Here is a 19,928-nt window from a genome sequence, read left to right as displayed (position 1 = left end):
ACCACGGCCCGTTTCCCTGGCAAACAAAAGTAAGCTGCCCCACTTCTGGATGGCAGATTGCAGGAGCCACTTGGTACTATCAAACCAGCCTACCTTGGCAATGGTGCAACCTTGGGTCTGGGAACCATCCTGCGTATCGTGGATTCTAAGGAGCCAGCCGGCCATTCCCAGCCACTGGCCCCCAAGCACAAACAACGGCAATCTTCCCTGGAAAACAAAACTCGCCTGCCAACTATTTGATGGCAGATTGCAGGAGCCACTTGGTACTATCAAATCAGCCCAACTTGGCACTGGTGCCACCATGGGTCTGGTAACCGTCCTGCCTATCGTAGCTTTACAGGAGCCAGCCGGTCACTTCCAGCCATAGGCCCCCAGACACAAACCTCGGCCCGTTTCCCTGGCAAACAAAAGTAAGCTGTCCCGCTTCTGGATGGCAGATTGCAGGAGCCACTTGGTACTATCAAACCAGCCCGACTTGGCTCTGGTGCCACCTCTGGTCTGGGAACCATCCCGCGTGACGTGGATTCTAAGGAGCCAGCTGGCCACTCCCAGCCACAGGCCCCCAAACACAAACAACGGCGCTTTTGCCTGGAAAACAAAACTCGCCTGCCAACTTTTTGATGGCAGATTGCAGGAGCCACTTGGCACTATCAAACCAGCCCAACTTGGCACTGGTGCCACCATGGGTCTGGTCACCATCCTGCCTATCGTAGCTTTTCACGACCGAGCTGGTCACTCCCAGCCATAGGCTCGCAGACACAAACCACGGCCCGTTTCCTTGGCAAACAAAAGTAAGCTGCCCCGCTTCTGGATGGCAGATTGCAGGAGCCACTTTGTGGTATCAAACCAGCCCAACTTGGCACTGGTGCCACCACTGGTCTGGGAACCATCCTGCGTATCGTGGATTCTAATAAGCCAGCTGGCCACTCCCAGCCACAGGACCCCAAACAAAACAACGGCGCTTTTCCCTGGAAAACAAAACTCGCCTGCCAACTTTTTGATGGCAGATTGCAGGAGCCACTTGGTACTATCAAATCAGCCCAACTTGGCACTGGTGCCACCATGGGTCTGGTCACCATCCTGCCTATCGCAGCTTTTCAGGAGCCAGCCGGTCACTCCCAGCCATAGTCCCCGAGACACAAACCTCGGCCCGTTTCCCTGGCAAACAAAAGTAAACTGCCCCGCTTCTGGATGGCAGATTGCAGGAGCCACTTGGTACTATCAAACCAGCCCGACTTGGCACTGGTGCCACCTCTGGTCTGGGAACCATCCTGCGTATCGTGGATTCTAAGGAGCCAGCCGGCCACTCCCAGCCACAGGCCCCCAAACACAAACAACGGCGCTTTTCTCTGGCAAACAAAACTCGCCTGCCAAATTTTTGATGGCAGATTGCAGGAGCCACTTGGTACTATCAAACCAGCCCAACTTGGCACTGGTGCCACCATGGGTCTGGTCACCATCCTGCCTATCGTAGCTTTTCAGGAGCCAGCCGGTCACTCCCAGCCATAGGCCCCCAGACACAAACCACGGCCCATTTCCCTGGCAAACAAAAGTAAGCTGCCGCACTTCTGGATGGCAGATTGCAGGACGCACTTGGTAGTATCAAACCACCCTACCTTGGCAATGGTGCAACCTTGGGTCTGGGAACCATCCTGTGTATTGTGGATTGTCAGGAGCCAGCCGACCACTCTCGGCCACAGACCCCAATCAAAAATAACGGCCCGATTCACAGGCAAAAAAAACTCAGCTGCCCCACTTCTGGATGGGAGATTGCAGGAGGCGCTTGACTCTGTCAAACCAGCCCTACTTGGCACTGGTGCCACCTTGGGTCTGGGAACCATGCTGCGTATCATGGAATTTCAGGAGCCAGCCGGCCACTCCCAGCCACAGGACCCAAACACATACCACAGCCCTTTTCTCTGGCAAGCAAAACTCAGCTGCCCCGCTTTTAGATGGCAGATTGCAGGAGCCACTTGGTACTATCAAACCAGCCCAACTTGGCACTGGTGCCACCATGGGTCTAGTAAGCATCTTGCCTAGAGTAGCTTTTCACGACCGAGCCGGTCACTCCCAGCCATAGGTCCCCAGACACAAACCACGGCCCGTTTCCTTGGCAAAAAAAAGTAAGCTGCCCCGCTTCTGGATGGCAGATTGCAGGAGCCACTTGGTACTATCAAACCAGCCCAACTTGGCACTGGTGCCACCATGGGTCTGGTAACCATCCTGCCTATCGTAGCTTTTCAGGAGCCAGCCGGCCACTCTCAGCCACAGGCCCCCAAACAAAAACAACGGCGCTTTTCCCTGGAAAACAGAACTCGCCTGCCAACTTTTTGATGGCAGATTGCAGGAGCCACTTGGTACTATCAAACCAGCCCAACTTGGCACTGGTGCCACCATGGGTCTGGTCACCATCCTGCCTATCGTAGCTTTTCACGACCGAGCCGGTCACTCCCAGCCATAGGCCCCCAGACACAAACCACGGCCCGTTCCCTTGGCAAACAAAAGTAAGCTGCCCCGCTTCTGGATGGCAGAATGCAGGAGCCACTGAGTGGTATCAAAACAGGCCCAACTTGTCACTGGTTCCACCACTGGTCTGGGAACCATCCTGCGTATCGTGGATTCTAAGGAGCCAGCCTGCCACTCCCAGCCACAGGCCCCCAAACACAAACAACGGCACTTTTCCCTGGAAAACAAAACTCGCCTGCCAACTTTTTGATGGCAGATTGCAGGAGCCACTTTGCACCATCAAACTAGCCCGACTTGGCACTGGTGCCACCTCTGGTCTGGGAACCATCCTGCGTATCGTGGATTCTAATTAGCCAGCCGGCCACTCCCAGCCATAGGCCCCCAAACACAAACAACGGCGCTTTCCCCTGGAAAACAAAACTGGCCTGCCAACTTTTTGATGGCAGATTGCAGGAGCCACTTGGTACTATCAAACCAGCCCGACTTGGAACTTGTGCCACCTCTGGTCTGGGAACCATCCCGCGTATCGTGGATTCTAAGGAGCCAGCCGGCCACTCCCAGCCAGAGTCCACCAAACACAAACAACGGCACTTTTCCCTGGAAAACAAAACTCGCCTGCCAACTTTTTCATGGCAGATTGCAGGAGCCACTTTGCACCATCAAACTAGCCCGACTTGGCACTGGTGCCACCTCTGGTCTGGGAACCATCCTGCGTATCGTGGATTCTAATTAGCCAGCCGGCCACTCCCAGCCATAGGCCCCCAAACACAAACAACGGCGCTTTTCCCTGGAAAACAAAACTCGCCTGCCAACTTTTTGATGGCAGATTGCAGGAGCCACTTGGTACTATCAAACCAGCCCAACTTGGCACTGGTGCCACCATGGGTCTGGTCACCATCGTGCCTATTGTAGCTTTTCAGGAGCCAGCCGGTCACTCCCAGCCATAGGCCCCCAAACACAAACCTCGGCCCGTTTCCCTGGCAAACAAAAGTAAGCTGCCCCGCTTCTGGATGGCAGATTGCAGGAGCTATTTAGTACAATCAAACCAGCCCGACTTGGCACTGGTGCCACCTTGGCTCTGGGAACCATCCTGCCTATTGTGGATTTTCAGGGGTCAGCCGGCCACTCTCAGCCATATGCCCTCAAACACAAACCACGGCGCTTTTCTCTGGCAAACAAAACTCAACTGCCCCTCTTCTGGATGGCAAATTGCAGGACGCACTTGGTACTACAAAAACAGCACAACTTGGCACTGGTACCACCTTGGGTCTGGTCACCATCCTGCGTATCGAGGATTTTAAGGAGCCAGCCGGCCACTCCCAGCCATATGCCCCCAAAAACAAACCACGGCCCTTTTCTCTGGCAAACAAAAATCCGCTGCCTTGCTTCTGGATGGCAGATTGCAGGAGCCACTTGGTACTATCAAACCAGCCTGACTTGGCACTGGTGCCACCTTGGGTCTGTGAACCATCCTGCGTATTGTGGATTGTCAGGAGCCAGCCGACCACTCTCGGCCACAGACCCCAATCAAAAATAACGGCCCGATTCACAGGCAAAAAAAACTCAGCTGCCCCACTTCTGGATGGGAGATTGCAGGAGGCGCTTGTCTCTGTCAAACCAGCCCTACTTGGCACTGGTGCCACCTTGGGTCTGGGAACCATGCTGCGTATCATGGAATTTCAGGAGCCAGCCGGCCACTCCCAGCCACAGGACCCAAACACATACCACAGCCCTTTCCTCTGGCAAGCAAAACTCAGCTGCCCCGCTTTTAGATGGCAGATTGCAGGAGCCACTTGGTACTATCAAACCAGCCCAACTTGGCACTGGTGCCACCATGGGTCTAGTAAGCATCTTGCCTAGCGTAGCTTTTCACGACCGAGCCGGTCACTCCCAGCCATAGGCCCCCAGACACAAACCACGGCCCGTTTCCTTGGCAAAAAAAAGTAAGCTGCCCCGCTTCTGGATGGCAGATTGCAGGAGCCACTTGGTACTATCAAACCAGCCCAACTTGGCACTGGTGCCACCATGGGTCTGGTAACCATCCTGCCTATCGTAGCTTTTCAGGAGCCAGCCGGCCACTCCCAGCCACAGGCCCCCAAACAAAAACAACGGCGCTTTTCCCTGGAAAACAGAACTCGCCTGCCAACTTTTTGATGGCAGATTGCAGGAGCCACTTGGTACTATCAAACCAGCCCAACTTGGCACTGGTGCCACCATGGGTCTGGTCACCATCCTGCCTATCGTAGCTTTTCACGACCGAGCCGGTCACTCCCAGCCATAGGCCCCCAGACACAAACCACGGCCCGTTCCCTTGGCAAACAAAAGTAAGCTGCCCCGCTTCTGGATGGCAGATTGCAGGAGCCACTTGGTACTATCAAACCAGCCTACCTTGGCAATGGTGCAACCTTGGGTCTGGGAACCATCCTGCGTATCGTGGATTCTAAGGAGCCAGCCGGCCATTCCCAGCCACTGGCCCCCAAGCACAAACAACGGCAATCTTCCCTGGAAAACAAAACTCGCCTGCCAACTATTTGATGGCAGATTGCAGGAGCCACTTGGTACTATCAAATCAGCCCAACTTGGCACTGGTGCCACCATGGGTCTGGTAACCGTCCTGCCTATCGTAGCTTTACAGGAGCCAGCCGGTCACTTCCAGCCATAGGCCCCCAGACACAAACCTCGGCCCGTTTCCCTGGCAAACAAAAGTAAGCTGTCCCGCTTCTGGATGGCAGATTGCAGGAGCCACTTGGTACTATCAAACCAGCCCGACTTGGCTCTGGTGCCACCTCTGGTCTGGGAACCATCCCGCGTGACGTGGATTCTAAGGAGCCAGCTGGCCACTCCCAGCCACAGGCCCCCAAACACAAACAACGGCGCTTTTGCCTGGAAAACAAAACTCGCCTGCCAACTTTTTGATGGCAGATTGCAGGAGCCACTTGGCACTATCAAACCAGCCCAACTTGGCACTGGTGCCACCATGGGTCTGGTCACCATCCTGCCTATCGTAGCTTTTCACGACCGAGCCGGTCACTCCCAGCCATAGGCTCGCAGACACAAACCACGGCCCGTTTCCTTGGCAAACAAAAGTAAGCTGCCCCGCTTCTGGATGGCAGATTGCAGGAGCCACTTTGTGGTATCAAACCAGCCCAACTTGGCACTGGTGCCACCACTGGTCTGGGAACCATCCTGCGTATCGTGGATTCTAATAAGCCAGCTGGCCACTCCCAGCCAGAGGACCCCAAACAAAACAACGGCGCTTTTCCCTGGAAAACAAAACTCGCCTGCCAACTTTTTGATGGCAGATTGCAGGAGCCACTTGGTACTATCAAATCAGCCCAACTTGGCACTGGTGCCACCATGGGTCTGGTCACCATCCTGCCTATCGCAGCTTTTCAGGAGCCAGCCGGTCACTCCCAGCCATAGTCCCCGAGACACAAACCTCGGCCCGTTTCCCTGGCAAACAAAAGTAAACTGCCCCGCTTCTGGATGGCAGATTGCAGGAGCCACTTGGTACTATCAAACCAGCCCGACTTGGCACTGGTGCCACCTCTGGTCTGGGAACCATCCTGCGTATCGTGGATTCTAAGGAGCCAGCCGGCCACTCCCAGCCACAGGCCCCCAAACACAAACAACGGCGCTTTTCTCTGGCAAACAAAACTCGCCTGCCAAATTTTTGATGGCAGATTGCAGGAGCCACTTGGTACTATCAAACCAGCCCAACTTGGCACTGGTGCCACCATGGGTCTGGTCACCATCCTGCCTATCGTAGCTTTTCAGGAGCCAGCCGGTCACTCCCAGCCATAGGCCCCCAGACACAAACCACGGCCCATTTCCCTGGCAAACAAAAGTAAGCTGCCGCACTTCTGGATGGCAGATTGCAGGACGCACTTGGTAGTATCAAACCACCCTACCTTGGCAATGGTGCAACCTTGGGTCTGGGAACCATCCTGTGTATTGTGGATTGTCAGGAGCCAGCCGACCACTCTCGGCCACAGACCCCAATCAAAAATAACGGCCCGATTCACAGGCAAAAAAAACTCAGCTGCCCCACTTCTGGATGGGAGATTGCAGGAGGCGCTTGACTCTGTCAAACCAGCCCTACTTGGCACTGGTGCCACCTTGGGTCTGGGAACCATGCTGCGTATCATGGAATTTCAGGAGCCAGCCGGCCACTCCCAGCCACAGGACCCAAACACATACCACAGCCCTTTTCTCTGGCAAGCAAAACTCAGCTGCCCCGCTTTTAGATGGCAGATTGCAGGAGCCACTTGGTACTATCAAACCAGCCCAACTTGGCACTGGTGCCACCATGGGTCTAGTAAGCATCTTGCCTAGAGTAGCTTTTCACGACCGAGCCGGTCACTCCCAGCCATAGGCCCCCAGACACAAACCACGGCCCGTTTCCTTGGCAAAAAAAAGTAAGCTGCCCCGCTTCTGGATGGCAGATTGCAGGAGCCACTTGGTACTATCAAACCAGCCCAACTTGGCACTGGTGCCACCATGGGTCTGGTAACCATCCTGCCTATCGTAGCTTTTCAGGAGCCAGCCGGCCACTCTCAGCCACAGGCCCCCAAACAAAAACAACGGCGCTTTTCCCTGGAAAACAGAACTCGCCTGCCAACTTTTTGATGGCAGATTGCAGGAGCCACTTGGTACTATCAAACCAGCCCAACTTGGCACTGGTGCCACCATGGGTCTGGTCACCATCCTGCCTATCGTAGCTTTTCACGACCGAGCCGGTCACTCCCAGCCATAGGCCCCCAGACACAAACCACGGCCCGTTCCCTTGGCAAACAAAAGTAAGCTGCCCCGCTTCTGGATGGCAGAATGCAGGAGCCACTGAATGGTATCAAAACAGGCCCAACTTGTCACTGGTTCCACCACTGGTCTGGGAACCATCCTGCGTATCGTGGATTCTAAGGAGCCAGCCTGCCACTCCCAGCCACAGGCCCCCAAACACAAACAACGGCACTTTTCCCTGGAAAACAAAACTCGCCTGCCAACTTTTTGATGGCAGATTGCAGGAGCCACTTTGCACCATCAAACTAGCCCGACTTGGCACTGGTGCCACCTCTGGTCTGGGAACCATCCTGCGTATCGTGGATTCTAATTAGCCAGCCGGCCACTCCCAGCCATAGGCCCCCAAACACAAACAACGGCGCTTTCCCCTGGAAAACAAAACTGGCCTGCCAACTTTTTGATGGCAGATTGCAGGAGCCACTTGGTACTATCAAACCAGCCCGACTTGGAACTTGTGCCACCTCTGGTCTGGGAACCATCCCGCGTATCGTGGATTCTAAGGAGCCAGCCGGCCACTCCCAGCCAGAGTCCACCAAACACAAACAACGGCACTTTTCCCTGGAAAACAAAACTCGCCTGCCAACTTTTTCATGGCAGATTGCAGGAGCCACTTTGCACCATCAAACTAGCCCGACTTGGCACTGGTGCCACCTCTGGTCTGGGAACCATCCTGCGTATCGTGGATTCTAATTAGCCAGCCGGCCACTCCCAGCCATAGGCCCCCAAACACAAACAACGGCGCTTTTCCCTGGAAAACAAAACTCGCCTGCCAACTTTTTGATGGCAGATTGCAGGAGCCACTTGGTACTATCAAACCAGCCCAACTTGGCACTGGTGCCACCATGGGTCTGGTCACCATCGTGCCTATTGTAGCTTTTCAGGAGCCAGCCGGTCACTCCCAGCCATAGGCCCCCAAACACAAACCTCGGCCCGTTTCCCTGGCAAACAAAAGTAAGCTGCCCCGCTTCTGGATGGCAGATTGCAGGAGCTATTTAGTACAATCAAACCAGCCCGACTTGGCACTGGTGCCACCTTGGCTCTGGGAACCATCCTGCCTATTGTGGATTTTCAGGGGTCAGCCGGCCACTCTCAGCCATATGCCCTCAAACACAAACCACGGCGCTTTTCTCTGGCAAACAAAACTCAACTGCCCCTCTTCTGGATGGCAAATTGCAGGACGCACTTGGTACTACAAAAACAGCACAACTTGGCACTGGTACCACCTTGGGTCTGGTCACCATCCTGCGTATCGAGGATTTTAAGGAGCCAGCCGGCCACTCCCAGCCATATGCCCCCAAAAACAAACCACGGCCCTTTTCTCTGGCAAACAAAAATCCGCTGCCTTGCTTCTGGATGGCAGATTGCAGGAGCCACTTGGTACTATCAAACCAGCCTGACTTGGCACTGGTGCCACCTTGGGTCTGTGAACCATCCTGCGTATTGTGGATTGTCAGGAGCCAGCCGACCACTCTCGGCCACAGACCCCAATCAAAAACAACGGCCCGATTCACAGGCAAAAAAAACTCAGCTGCCCCACTTCTGGATGTGAGATTGCAGGAGGCGCTTGACTCTGTCAAACCAGCCCTACTTGGCACTGGTGCCACCTTGGGTCTGGGAACCATGCTGCGTATCATGGAATTTCAGGAGCCAGCCGGCCACTGCCAGCCACAGGACCCAAACACATACCACAGCCCTTTTCTCTGGCAAGTAAAACTCAGTTTCCCTGCTTTTAGATGTCAGATTGCAGGAGCCACTTGGTACTATCAAACCAGCCCAACTTGGCACTGGTGCCACCTGTGGTCTGGGAACCATCTTGCCTATCGTAGCTTTTCACGACCGAGCCGGTCACTCCCAGCCATAGGCTCGCAGACACAAACCACGGCCCGTTTCCTTGGCAAAAAAAAGTAAGCTGCCCCGCTTCTGGATGGCAGATTGCAGGAGCCACTTGGTACTATCAAACCAGCCCAACTTGGCACTGGTGCCACCATGGGTCTGGTAACCATCCTGCCTATCGTAGCTTTTCAGGAGCCAGCCGGCCACTCCCAGCCACAGGCCCCCAAACAAAAACAACGGCGCTTTTCCCTGGAAAACAGAACTCGCCTGCCAACTTTTTGATGGCAGATTGCAGGAGCCACTTGGTACTATCAAACCAGCCCAACTTGGCACTGGTGCCACCATGGGTCTGGTAACTGTCCTGCCTATCGTAGCTTTACAGGAGCCAGCCGGTCACTTCCAGCCATAGGCCCCCAGACACAAACCTCGGCCCGTTTCCCTGGCAAACAAAAGTAAGCTACCCCGCTTCTGGATGGCAGATTGCAGGAGCCACTTTGCACCATCAAACTAGCCCGACTTGGCACTGGTGCCACCTTGGGTCTGTGAACCATCCTGCGTATTGTGGATTGACAGGAGCCAGCTGACCGCTCTCGGCCACCGACCCCAATCAAAAACAACGGCCCGATTCACAGGCAAAAAAAACTCAGCTGCCCCACTTCTGGATGGGAGATTGCAGGAGGCGCTTGACGCTGTCAAACCAGTCCTACTTGGCACTGGTGCCACCTTGGGTCTGGGAACCATGCTGCGTATCATGGAATTTCAGGAGCCTGCCGGCCACTGCCAGCCACAGGACCCAAACATATACCACAGCCCTTTTCTCTGGCAAGCAAAACTCAGCTGCCCCGCTTTTGGATGGCAGATTGCAGGAGCCACTTGGTACTATCAAACCAGCCCAACTTGGCACTGGTGCCACCTCTGGTCTGGGAACCATCCTGCCTATCGTAGCATTTCAGGAGCCAGCCGGCCACTCCCAGGCACAGGCCCCCAAACAAAAACAACGGCGCTTTTCCCTGGGAAACAGAACTCGCCTGCCAACTTTTTGATGGCAGATTGCAGGAGCCACTTGGTACTATCAAACCAGCCCAACTTGGCACTGGTGCCACCATGGGTCTGGTCACCATCCTGCCTATCGTAGCTTTTCAAGACCGAGCCGGTCAATCCCAGCCATAGGCCCCCAGACACAAACCACGGCCCGTTTCCTTGGCAAACAAAAGTAAGCTGCCCCGCTCCTGGATGGCATATTTCAGGAGCCACTTTGTGGTATCAAACAAGCCCAACTTAGCACGGGTGCCACCTGTGGTCTGGGAACCATCCTGCGTATCGTGGATTCCAAGGAGCCAGCCGGCCACTCCCAGCCACAGGCCCCCAAACAAAAACAACGGCACTCTTCCCTGGAAAACAAAACTGGCCTGCCAACTTTTTGATGGCAGATTGCAGGAGCCACTTTGCACCATCAAACTAGCCCGACTTGGCACTGGTGCCACCTCTGGTCTGGGAACCATCCTGCGTATCGTGGATTATAATTAGCCAGCCGGCCACTCCCAGTCACAGGTCCCCAAACACAAACAACGGCGCTTTTCCCTGGAAAACAAAACTGGCCTGCCAACTTTTTGATGGCAGATGGCAGGAGCCACTTGCTACTATCAAACCAGCCCAACTTGGCACTGGTGTCACCATGGGTCTTGTAACCATTCTGCCTATCGTAGCTTTTCAGGAGCCAGCCGGCCACTCCCAGCCACAGGCCCCCAAACAAAAACAACGGCGCTTTTCCCTGGAAAACAGAACTCACCTGCCAACTTTTTGATGGCAGATGGCAGGAGCCACTTGGTACTATCAAACCAGCCCAACTTGGCACTGGTGCCACCATGGGTCTGGTCACCATCCTGCCTATCGTAGCTTTTCAGGAGCCAGCCGGTCAGTCCCACCCATAGGCCCCGAGACACAAACTTCGACCCGTTTCCCTGGCAAACAAAAGTAAGCTGCCCCGCTTCTGGATGGCAGATTGCAGGAGCCACTTGGTACTATCAAACCAGCCCAACTTGGCACTGCTGCCACCATGGGTCTGGTCACCATCCTGCCTATCGCAGCTTTTCAGGAGCCAGCCGGTCACTCCCAGCCATAGGCCCCCAGACACAAACTTCGGCCCGTTTCCCTGGCAAAAAAAAGTAAGCTACCCCGCTTCTGGATGGCAGAATGCAGGAGCCACTTTGCACCATCAAACTAGCCCGACTTGGCACTGGTGCCACCTTGGGTCTGTGAACCATCCTGCGTATTGTGGATTGACAGGAGCCAGCCGACCGCTCTCGGCCACCGACCCCAATCAAAAACGACGGCCCGATTCACAGGCAAAAAAAACTCAGCTTCCCCACTTCTGGATGGGAGATTGCAGGAGGCGCTTGACGCTGTCAAACCAGCCCTACTTGGCCCTGGTGCCACCTTGGGTCTGGGAACCATGCTGCGTATCATGGAATTTCAGGAGCCAGCCGGCCACTGCCAGCCACAGGACCCAAACATATACCACAGCCCTTTTCTCTGGCAAGCAAAACTCAGCTGCCCCGCTTTTGGATGGCAGATTGCAGGAGCCACTTGGTACTATCAAACCAGCCCAACTTGGCACTGGTGCCACCATGGGTCTGGTAACCATCCTGCCTATCGTAGCTTTTCAGGAGCCAGCCGGCCACTCCCAGCCACAGGCCCCCAAACAAAAATAACGGCGCTTTTCCCTGGAAAACAGAACTCGCCTGCCTACTTTTGGATGGCAGATTGCAGGAGCCACTTGGTACTATCAAACCAGCCCAACTTGGCACTGGTGCCACCATGGGTCTGGTCACCATCCTGCCTATCGTAGCTTTTCACGACCGAGCCGGTCACTCCCAGCCATAGGCCCCCAGACACAAACCACGGCCTGTTTCCTTTGCAAACAAAAGTAAGCTGCCCCGCTTCTGGATGGCATATTGCAGGAGCCACTTTGTGGTATCAAACAAGCCCAACTTAGCACTGGTGCCACCTGTGGTCTGGGAACCATCCTGCGTATCGTGGATTCCAAGGAGCCATCCGGCCACTCCCAGCCACAGGCCCCCAAACAAAAACAACGGCACTCTTCCCTGGAAAACAAAACTGGCCTGCCAACTTTTTGATGGCAGATTGCAGGAGCCACTTTGCACCATCAAACTAGCCCGACTTGGCACTGGTGCCACCTCTGGTCTGGGAACCATCCTGCCAATCGTGGATTCTAATTAGCCAGCCGGCCACTCCCAGCCACAGGCCCCCAAACACAAACAACGGCGCTTTTCCCTGGAAAACAAAACTGGCCTGCCAACTTTTTGATGGCAGATTGCAGGAGCCACTTGGTACTATCAAATCAGCCCAACTTGGCACTGGTGCCACCATGGGTCTGGTCACCATCCTGCCTATCGTAGCTTTTCACGACCAAGCCGGACACTCCCAGCCATAGGCCCCGAGACACAAACCTCGGCCCGTTCCCCTGGCAAACAAAAGTAAGCTGCCCCGCTTCTGGATGGCAGATTGCAGGAGTCACTTGGTACTATCAAACCAGCCCGACTTGGCACTGGTGCCACCTCAGGTCTGGGAACCATCCTGCGTATCGTGGATTCTAAGGAGCCAGCCGGCCACTCCCAGCCACAGGCCCCCAAACACAAACAACGGCGCTTTTCTCTGGCAAACAAAACTCGCCTGCCAAATTTTTGATGGCAGATTGCAGGAGCCACTTGGTACTATCAAACCAGCCCAACTTGGCACTGGTGCCACCATGGGTCTGGTCACCATCCTGCCTATCGTAGCTTTTCAGGAGCCAGCCGGTCACTCCCAGCCATAGGCCCCCAGACACAAACCACGGCCCGTTTCCCTGGCAAACAAAAGTAAGCTGCCCCACTTCTGGATGGCAGATTGCAGGACGCACTTGGTACTATCAAACCAGCCTACCTTGGCACTGGTGCCACCTCTGGTCTGGGAACCATCCTGCGTATCGTGGATTCTAAGGAGCCAGCCGGCCATTCCCAGCCACAGGCCCCCAAGCAAAAACAACGGCAATCTTCCCTGGAAAACAAAACTCGCCTGACAACTTTTTGATGGCAGATTGCAGGAGCCACTTGGTACTATCAAATCAGCCCAACTTGGCACTGGTGCCACCATGGGTCTGGTAACCGTCCTGCCTATCGTAGATTTACAGGAGCCAGCCGGTCACTCCCACCCATAGGCCCCCAGACACAAACCTCCGCCCGTTTCCCTGGCAAACAAAAGGAAGCTGCCCCGCTTCTGGATGGCAGATTGCAGGAGCCACTTGGTACTATCAAACCAGCCCTACTTGGCTCTGGTGCCACCTCTGGTCTGGGAACCATCCTGCGTGTCGTGGATTCTAAGGAGCCAGCTGGCCACTCCCAGCCACAGGCCCCCAAACAAAAACAACGGCGCTTTTGCCTGGAAAACAAAACTCGCCTGCCAACTTTTTGATGGCAGATTGCAGGAGCCACTTGGTACTATCAAACCAGCCCAACTTGGCACTGGTGCCACCATGGGTCTGGTAACCATCCTGCCTATGCTAGCTTTTCACGACCGAGCCGGTCACTCCCAGCCATAGGCCCCCAGACACAAACCACGGCCCGTTTCCTTGGCAAAAAAAAGTAAGCTGCCCCGCTTCTGGATGGCAGATTGCAGGAGCCACTTTGTGGTATCAAACCAGCCCAACTTGGCACTGGTGCCACCACTGGTCTGGGAACCATCCTGCGTATCGTGGATTCTAATGAGGCAGCTGGCCACTCCCAGCCACAGGACCCCAAACACAAACAACGGCGCTTTTCCCTGGAAAACAAAACTGGCCTGCCAACTTTTTGATGGCAGATTGCAGGAGCCACTTGGTACTATCAAACCAGCCCAACTTGGCCCTGGTGCCACCATGGGTCTGGTCACCATCCTGCCTATCGTAGCTTTTCAGGAGCCAGCCGGTCACTCCCAGCCATAGGCCCCGAGACACAAACCTCGGCCCGTTTCCCTGGCAAACAAAAGTAAGCTGCCCCGCTTCTGGATGGCAGATTGCAGGAGCCACTTGGTACTATCAAACCAGCCCGACTTGGCACTGGTGCCACCTCAGGTCTGGGAACCATCCTGCGTATCGTGGATTCTAAGGAGCCAGCCGGCCACTCCCAGCCACAGGCCCCCAAACACAAACAACGGCGCTTTTCTCTGGAAAACAAAACTCGCCTGCCAAATTTTTGATGGCAGATTGCAGGAGCCACTTGGTACTATCAAACCAGCCCAACTTGGCACTGGTGCCACCATGGGTCTGGTCACCATCCTGCCTATCGTAGCTTTACAGGAGTCAGCCGGTCACTTCCAGCCATAGGCCCCCAGACACAAACCTCGGCCCGTTTCCCTGGCAAACAAAAGTAAGCTGCCCCGCTTCTGGATGGCAGATTGCAGGAGCCACTTGGTACTATCAAACCAGCCCGACTTGGCACTGGTGCCACCTCAGGTCTGGGAACCATCCTGCGTATCGTGGATTCTAAGGAGCCAGCCGGCCACTCCCAGCCACAGGCCCCCAAACACAAACAACGGCGCTTTTCTCTGGAAAACAAAACTCGCCTGCCAAATTTTTGATGGCAGATTGCAGGAGCCACTTGGTACTATCAAACCAGCCCAACTTGGCACTGGTGCCACCATGGGTCTGGTCACCATCCTGCCTATCGTAGCTTTACAGGAGTCAGCCGGTCACTTCCAGCCATAGGCCCCCAGACACAAACCTCGGCCCGTTTCCCTGGCAAACAAAAGTAAGCTGCCCCGCTTCTGGATGGCAGATTGCAGGAGCCACTTTGCACCATCAAACCAGCCCGACTTGGCACTGGTGCCACCTCTGGTCTGGGAACCATCCTGCCAATCGTGGATTCTAAGGAGCCAGCCGGCCACTCCCAGCCACAGGCCCCCAAACACAAACAACGGCGCTTTTCCCTGGAAAACAAAACTGGCCTGCCAACTTTTTGATGGCAGATTGCAGGAGCCACTTGGTACTATCAAACCAGCCCAACTTGGCACTGGTGCCACCATGGGTCTGGTCACCATCCTGCCTATCGTAGCTTTTCAGGAGCCAGCCGGTCACTCCCAGCCATAGGCCCCCAGACAAAAACCTCGGCCCGTTTCCCTGGCAAACAAAATTAAGCTGCCCCGCTTCTGGATGGCAGATTGCAGGAGCTATTTAGTACTATCAAACCAGCCCAACTTGGCACTGGTGCCACCTTGGCTCTGGGAACCATCCTGCCTATTGTGGATTTTCAGGGGTCAGCCGGCCACTCTCAGCCATATGCCCTCAAACACAAACCACGGCGCTTTTCTCTGGCAAACAAAACTCAACTGCCCCTCTTCTGGATGGCAAATTGCAGGACGCACTTGGTACTACAAAAACAGCACAACTTGGCATTGGTGCCACCTTGGGTCTGGTCACCATCCTGCGTATCGAGGATTTTAAGGAGCCAGCCGGCCACTCCCAGCCATATGCCCCCAAAAACAAACCACGGCCCTTTTCTCTGGCAAACAAAAATCCGCTGCCCCGCTTCTGGATGGCGGATTGCAGGAGCCACTTGGTACTATCAAACCAGCCCAACTTGGCACTGGTGCCACCTTGGGTCTGTGAACCATCCTGCGTATTGTGGATTGTCAGGAGCCAGCCGACCACTCTCGGCCACAGACCCCAATCAAAAACAACGGCCCGATTCTCAGGCAAAAAACACTCAGCTGCCCCACTTCTGGATGGGAGATTGCAGGAGGCGCTTGGCTCTGTCAAACCAGCCCTACTTGGCACTGGTGCCACCTTGGGTCTGGGAACCATGCTGCGTATCATGGAATTTCAGGAGCCAGTCGGCCACTGCCAGCCACAGGACCCAAACATATACCACAGCCCTTTCCTCTGGCAAGCAAAACTCAGCTGCCCCGCTTTTAGATGGCAGATTGCAGGAGCCACTTGGTACTATCAAACCAGCCCAACTTGGCACTGGTGCCACCATGGGTCTGGTAACCATCCTGCCTATCTTAGCTTTTCACGACCAAGCCGGTCACTCCCAGCCATAGGCCCCCAGACACAAACCACGGCCCGTTCCCTTGGAAAAAAAAAGTAAGCTGCCCCGCTTCTGGATGGCAGATTGCAGGAGCCACTTGGTACTATCAAACCAGCCCAACTTGGCACTGCTGCCACCATGGGTCTGGTAGCCATCCTGCCTATCTTAGCTTTTCAGGAGCCAGCCGGCCACTCCCAGCCACAGGCCCCCAAACAAAAACAACGGCGCTTTTCCCTGGAAAACAGAACTCATCTGCCAACTTTTTGATGGCAGATTGCAGGAGCCGCTTGGTACTATCAAATCAGCCCAAATTGGCACTGCTGCCATCATGGGTCTGGTCACCATCCTGCCTATCGTAGCTTTTCAGGAGCCAGCCGGTCACTCCCAGCCATAGGCCCCCAGACACAAACCTCGGCCCGTTTCCTTGGCAAACAAAAGTAAGCTGCCCCGCTTCTGGATGGCAGATTGCAGGAGCCACTTTGCACCATCAAACTGCCCCGACTTGTCACTGGTGCCACCTCTGGTCTGGGAACCATCCTGCGTATCGTGGATTCTAAGGAGCCAGCCGGCCACTCCCAGCCACAAGCCCCCAAACACAAACAACGGCGCTTTTCCCTGGAAAACAAAACTCGCCTGCCAACATTTTGATGGCAGATTGCAGGAGCCACTTGGTACTATCAAACCAGCCCAACTTGGCACTGGTGCCACCATGGGTCTGGTCACCATCCTGCCTATCGTAGCTTTTCAGGAGCCAGCCGGTCACTCCCAGCCATAGGCCCCCAGACAAAACCTCGGCCCGTTTCCCTGGCAAACAAAATTGCGCTGCCCCGCTTCTGGATGGCAGATTGCAGGAGTTATTTAGTACTATCAAACCAGCCCGACTTGGCACTGGTGCCACCTTGGGTCTGGGAACCATCCTGCCTATTGTGGATTTTCAGGGGTCAGCCGGCCACTCTCAGCCATATGCCCTCAAACACAAACCACGGCGCTTTTCTCTGGCAAACAAAACTCAACTGCCCCTCTTCTGGATGGCAAATTGCAGGACGCACTTGGTACTACAAAAACAGCACAACTTGGCACTGGTACCACCTTGGGTCTGGTCACCATCCTGCGTATCGAGGATTTTAAGGAGCCAGCCGGCCACTCCCAGCCATATGTCCCCAAAAACAAACCACGGCCCTATTCTCTGGCAAACAAAAATCCGCTGCCCCGCTTCTGGATGGCAGATTGCAGGAGCCACTTGGTACTATCAAACCAGCCCAACTTGGCACTGGTGCCACCATGGGTCTGGTCACCATCCTGCCTATCGTAGCTATTCACGACCGAGCCGGTCACTCCCAGCCATAGGCCCCCAGACACAAACCACGGCCCGTTTCCTTTGCAAACAAGAGTAAGCTGCCCCGCTTCTGGATGGCATATTGCAGGAGCCACTTTTTGGTGTCAAACAAGCCCAACTTAGCAATGGTGCCACCTGTGGTCTGGGAACCATCCTGCGTATCGTGGATTCCAAGGAGCCATCCGGCCACTCCCAGCCACAGGCCCCCAAACAAAAACAACGGCACTCTTCCCTGGAAAACAAAACTCGCCTGCCAACTTTTTGATGGCAGATTGCAGGAGCCACTTTGCACCATCAAACTAGCCCGACTTGGCACTGGTGCCACCTCTGGTCTGGGAACCATCCTGCCAATCGTGGATTCTAATTAGCCAGCCGGCCACTCCCAGCCACAGGCCCCCAAACACAAACAACGGCGCTTTTCCCTGGAAAACCAAACTGGCCTGCCAACTTTTTGATGGCAGATTGCAGGAGCCACTTGGTACTATCAAACCAGCCCAACTTGGCACTGGTGCCACCATGGGTCTGGTCACCATCCTGCCTATCGTAGCTTTTCAGGAGCCAGCCGGTCACTCCCAGCCATAGGCCCCGAGACACAAACCTCGGCCCGTTTCCCTGGCAAACAAAAGTAAGCTGCCCCGCTTCTGGATGGCAGATTGCAGGAGCCAATTGGTACTATCAAACCAGCCCGACTTGGCACTGGTGCCACCTCAGGTCTGGGAACCATCCTGCGTATTGTGGATTCTAAGGAGCCAGCCGGCCACTCCCAGCCACAGGCCCCCAAACACAAACAACGGCGCTTTTCCCTGGAAAACAAAACTGGCCTGCCAACTTTTTGATGGCAGATTGCAGGAGCCACTTGGTACTATCAAACCAGCCCAACTTGGCACTGGTGCCACCATGGGTCTGGTCACCATCCTGCCTATCGTAGCTTTTCAGGAGCCAGCCGGTCACTCCCAGCCATAGGCCCCCAGACAAAAACCTCGGCCCGTTTCCCTGGCAAACAAAATTAAGCTGCCCCGCTTCTGGATGGCAGATTGCAGGAGCTATTTAGTACTATCAAACCAGCCCAACTTGGCACTGGTGCCACCTTGGCTCTGGGAACCATCCTGCCTATTGTGGATTTTCAGGGGTCAGCCGGCCACTCTCAGCCATATGCCCTCAAACACAAACCACGGCGCTTTTCTCTGGCAAACAAAACTCAACTGCCCCTCTTCTGGATGGCAAATTGCAGGACGCACTTGGTACTACAAAAACAGCACAACTTGGCATTGGTGCCACCTTGGGTCTGGTCACCATCCTGCGTATCGAGGATTTTAAGGAGCCAGCCGGCCACTCCCAGCCATATGTCCCCAAAAACAAACCACGGCCCTTTTCTCTGGCAAACAAAAATCCGCTGCCCCGCTTCTGGATGGCGGATTGCAGGAGCCACTTGGTACTATCAAACCAGCCCAACTTGGCACTGGTGCCACCTTGGGTCTGTGAACCATCCTGCGTATTGTGGATTGTCAGGAGCCAGCCGACCACTCTCGGCCACAGACCCCAATCAAAAACAACGGCCCGATTCACAGGCAAAAAACACTCAGCTGCCCCACTTCTGGATGGGAGATTGCAGGAGGCGCTTGGCTCTGTCAAACCAGCCCTACTTGGCACTGGTGCCACCTTGGGTCTGGGAACCATGCTGCGTATCATGGAATTTCAGGAGCCAGTCGGCCACTGCCAGCCACAGGACCCAAACATATACCACAGCCCTTTCCTCTGGCAAGCAAAACTCAGCTGCCCCGCTTTTAGATGGCAGATTGCAGGAGCCACTTGGTACTATCAAACCAGCCCAACTTGGCACTGGTGCCACCATGGGTCTGGTAACCATCCTGCCTATCTTAGCTTTTCACGACCAAGCCGGTCACTCCCAGCCATAGGCCCCCAGACACAAACCACGGCCCGTTCCCTTGGAAAAAAAAAGTAAGCTGCCCCGCTTCTGGATGGCAGATTGCAGGAGCCACTTGGTACTATCAAACCAGCCCAACTTGGCACTGCTGCCACCATGGGTCTGGTAGCCATCCTGCCTATCTTAGCTTTTCAGGAGCCAGCCGGCCACTCCCAGCCACAGGCCCCCAAACAAAAACAACGGCGCTTTTCCCTGGAAAACAGAACTCATCTGCCAACTTTTTGATGGCAGATTGCAGGAGCCGCTTGGTACTATCAAATCAGCCCAAATTGGCACTGCTGCCATCATGGGTCTGGTCACCATCCTGCCTATCGTAGCTTTTCAGGAGCCAGCCGGTCACTCCCAGCCATAGGCCCCCAGACACAAACCTCGGCCCGTTTCCTTGGCAAACAAAAGTAAGCTGCCCCGCTTCTGGATGGCAGATTGCAGGAGCCACTTTGCACCATCAAACTGCCCCGACTTGTCACTGGTGCCACCTCTGGTCTGG

This window comes from Melospiza melodia, chromosome 30, assembly GCF_035770615.1.
Source record: "Melospiza melodia melodia isolate bMelMel2 chromosome 30, bMelMel2.pri, whole genome shotgun sequence".
Classification (NCBI taxonomy): domain Eukaryota; kingdom Metazoa; phylum Chordata; class Aves; order Passeriformes; family Passerellidae; genus Melospiza; species Melospiza melodia.
Note: the sequence above shows the minus strand (reverse complement) of the source record.